Here is a 4,598-nt window from a genome sequence, read left to right as displayed (position 1 = left end):
ACATCAGAATGTGACCTTGTAAGTTGAGGCTTTGAAGATGTAATTAGTTAAGGATTTCAAGATAAAATCATCCCAGAATCGGGGTGGCTTTAAGGCCAATAACTGGCATCCTTAGAAGAAGAGGAGACACAGAGAGACAAGCAGGGAACAAACCTTGTAAAATCATGGAGGCAGAGACTGAAATTGTGCTTCCACAGGACCAAGAACTCCAAGAGGCGGTAGAACTTAGAAAAGGCAGGGAAGGACCACCGTCTAGGGGCTCCCCAGGGGACTGGGCCCTGCTGATACTTATTCAAACTTCTAGCATCCCAAACTGTGAGAGAATAAATGTCTGTTCTGTTTCTGTTTTAAACCGCCAGTTGGTAGTACTTTGCTTTGGAAACACCAAAACTCATCATTGCATCATTTGCTGAAAATGGTTAAATATATATTATGCCTACTGCAAAACGTAACAATAAGAAATAATTTTATCAGAAGATATTAGGAAGGAAATTAAAAAATTCTTAGAGGTAAATGAGAACAAAGAAACATCATATCAAAATCTCTGGGACACTATGAAAGCAGTACTTAGAGGGAAATTTATTTCATGGAGCGCATTTAATAAAAGAAGTAAAACTCAACAAATAAACGACCTAACACTACAGCTCAAAGCCCTAGAAAAAGAAGAACAGAACAGCACCAAAAGTAGTAGAAGACAGGAAATAGTTAAACTCAGAGCTGAAATCAATGAAATTGAAACAAAAGAAACAATACAAAAAATTGACAAAATAAATAGTTGGTTCTTCGAAAAAATAAACAAAATTGATAAACCTTTAGCCACACTAACAAAGAGAAGACGAGAGAAAACCCAAACCACTAAAATTCCGAATGAACAAGGAAATATCACAACAGACAGGATTGAAATACAAAACATAATTAGAAGCTATTTTGAAAATCTATACTCCAACAAAATAGAAAATTTCGAAGACATCAACAGGTTTCTAGAGACATATGAATTGCCTAAACTGAACGAGGAGGACATAAACAATTTAAATAGACCAATTTCAAGTACTGAAATAGAAGAAGTCATCAAAAGCCTACCAACAAAGAAAAGTCCGGGACCAGATGGGTTCTCAGCCGAGTTCTACAAAATCTTTAAAGAAGAGCTCATTCCAATACTTCTCAAAGTATTCCATAAAATAGAAGAGGAGGGAACCCTCCCAAACTCATTCTATGAAGCCAATATCACACTGATACCTAAACCAGACAGAGACTCATCAAGGAAAGAAAATTTCAGACCAATATCCTTAATGAACATCGACACAAAAATTCTCAACAAAATTTTAGCAAATCGCATACAAAAACATATTAAAAAGATAGTGCACCATGATCAAGTGGGTTTCATCCCAGGGATGCAAGGTTGGTTCAACATCCAGAAATCAATAAATATAATTCACCATATTAATAGACTTAAAGTCAAGAATCACATGATTATTTCAATAGATGCAGAAAAAGCATTTGATAAAATACAGCACCCCTTCATGCTCAAAACACTAGAAAAAATAGGGATAGTGGGAACATTCCTTAACATTGTAAAGGCCATTTATGCTAAGCCCATGGCTAATATCATTCTAAATGGTGAAAAACTGAAAGCATTCCCCCTAAAAACTGGAACAAGGCAGGGATGCCCTCTTTCACCACTTCTATTCAACATCGTTCTTGAGACTCTGGCCAGAGCAATTAGACAAACCAAAGAAATTAAAGGGATACGAATTGGAAAAGAAGAACTCAAACTATCCCTGTTCGCTGATGACATGATTATATATTTAGAGGAACCTGGAAATTCCACCAGAAAACTCTTAGAACTCATAAGTGAATTCAGTAAAGTAGCAGGTTACAAGATCAATGCCCATAAATCCAACGCATTTTTATACATAAGTGATGAATCTTCAGAAAGAGAAATTAGGAAAACTACCCCATTCACAATAGCCTCGAAAAAAATAAAATACTTGGGAATCAATCTCACAAAAGAGGTGAAAGACCTCTACAATGAGAACTATACAACACTAAAGAAAGAAATTAAAGAACACCTTAGAAGATGGAAAGATCTTCCAGGTTCTTGGATAGGAAGAATTAATATTGTCAAAATGGCCATACTACCTAAAGTGCTATACAAATTCAATGCAATTCCAATTAAAATCCCAATGACGTACCTTACAGAAATAGAGCAAGCAATTATGAAACTCATCTGGAAGAATAAGAAACCCAGAATAGCTAAAGCAATCCTTAGCAGGAAGAGTGAAACAGGGGGTATTGCAATACCAGATCTTCAACTCTACTACAAAGCAATAGTAACAAAAACGGCATGGTATTGGTACCAAAATAGAAAGGTAGATCAATGGTACAGAATAGAGGACACGGACACAAACCCAAATAAATACAATTTTCTCATACTAGACAAAGGGGCCAAAAATATGCAATGGAGAAAAGATAGCCTCTTCAACAAATGGTGCTGGGAGAATTGGAAATCCATATGCAACAGAATGAAACTAAACCCATATCTCTCACCATGCACGAAACTAAACTCAAAATGGATTAAGGACCTTGGAATCAGACCAGAGACCCTGCAGATTATAGAAGAAAAAGTAGGTCCAAATCTTCACCTTGTTGGTCTAGGATCAGACTTCCTTAACAGGACTCCCATAGCACAAGAAATAAAAGCTAGAATCAACCACTAGGATAGATTCAAACTAAAAAGCTTTCTCTCAGCAAAGGAAACTATCAGCAATGCGAAGAAAGAGCCTACAGAGTGGGAGAATATCTTTGCCAATCATACTTCAGATAGAGCACTAATCTCCAGAATCTATAAAGAACTCAAAAAACTCTACTCCAAGAATTCAAATAATCCAGTGGACAAATGGGCTAAGGAAATGAATAGACACTTCACAGAAGAAGATCTACAAGCAATCAACAAACATATGGAAAAATGTTCAACATCTCTAGTAATAAGAGAAATGCAAATCAAAACCACCCTAAGATTCCATCTCACCCCAATTAGAATGGCGATTATCAAGAATACAAGCAACGACAGGTGTTGGCGAGGATGTGGGGAGAAAGGTACACTCATACATTGCTGGTGGGGCTGCAAATTAGTGCAGCCACTCTGGAAAGCAGTGTGGAGATTCCTTAGAAAACGTGGAATGGAACCACATTTTGACCCAGCTGGATCACTCCTTGGCCTATACCCAAAGGACTTAAAATCTGCATACTACAGAGATACAGCCACATCAATGTTCATAGCTGCTCAATTCACAATAGCCAGACTGTGGAACCAACCTAGATGCCCTTCAATTGATGGGTGGATAAAGAAACTGTGGTATATATATACAATGGAATATTACTCATCCATAAAGAATGATAAAATTATGGCATTTGCAGGCAAATGGATGAAATTGGAGAATATCATGCTAAGTGAGATAAGCCAATCTCAAAAAGCCAAAGGACGAATGATATCGCTAATAAGTGGAGGATGACACATAATGGGGGGGAGGGAAGGGTTAGTGTTAGGGTTAGAGTTAGGGTTAGGGAGAGGGGCAAGTATGGAGGAAGGAAGTACTGTATAGAGGGTAAAGAGGGGTGGGAGTGGTGGGGGGAAGGGAAAAAATAACAGAATGAATCAAACAACATTACTCTATGTAAATTTATGATTACACAAATGGTATGCCTTTACGCCATGTACAAACAGAGAAACAACATGTATCCCATTTGTTTACAATAAAAAAATTAAAAAAATTAAAAAAATAAATAAACAAAATAAAGATATTATATCCATCTACAACTAAAAATAAAAAATATAAAAAAGAAAAAAAAATTAAAAAAAAGAAATAATTTTATCATTCTGTCAAAACTATTCTTTCACAAGGAGATGATTTATTTAACTGAAAGAAGTGAGGAACTGCAGAATAATAATAATAACTAGTAATAATAATGACAATAACAGTATCAGGCAGCACTTCCGGAGGCCTGCACATTTCCAGCAATATCGGCGCCTCACACTGAGCCAGGAGTTGCACACTGTGCCAGGGGCCCATCCTACACACACTGGAATGTTTACCTTAAAGGACTTTTGTAAGAATCTCCATTGACTTATGGGGTCCTTCAGAATGCATGCTTCGATATTTTTAATTTTTATAATTTTCACCTTTCCTTAGATGTATAACCTTTGTATGATAAGTTTAGTTTTAAATGCAATGAATTTTCACACCAGTATGTGCCCATCTGCTGAAGTCAAAATAGAGAAGTTTTCCAACATCCAGAAGCCACTTCCATGTCTTTTCCCAGTGGATATCAACACGTGTCTCTTCCCTCCTTCGCTAGTCTGAGAACAGGGAACTTTCTCTTCTTTGCTAAATAGTGACCAGCTCATGCTAGGCACTCAAGGAATATTCAGAAAATGAAGAGGAACTGGGTCTTTCCTGAGATAACACAGCCCAGGAGCAACAAAACCAAAGCTTTGGGATTTGAACTCTGTTGATCTCACTTCAGGAATCTACTTTAACTGGGTTCCATCCTCAGCTAACAATGCAAGTGGAGACTCAAATAATGAAACATTTAAGTAA

Source organism: Sciurus vulgaris, assembly GCF_902686455.1.
Source record: "Sciurus vulgaris genome assembly, chromosome: 9".
NCBI lineage: Eukaryota > Metazoa > Chordata > Mammalia > Rodentia > Sciuridae > Sciurus > Sciurus vulgaris.
Note: the sequence above shows the minus strand (reverse complement) of the source record.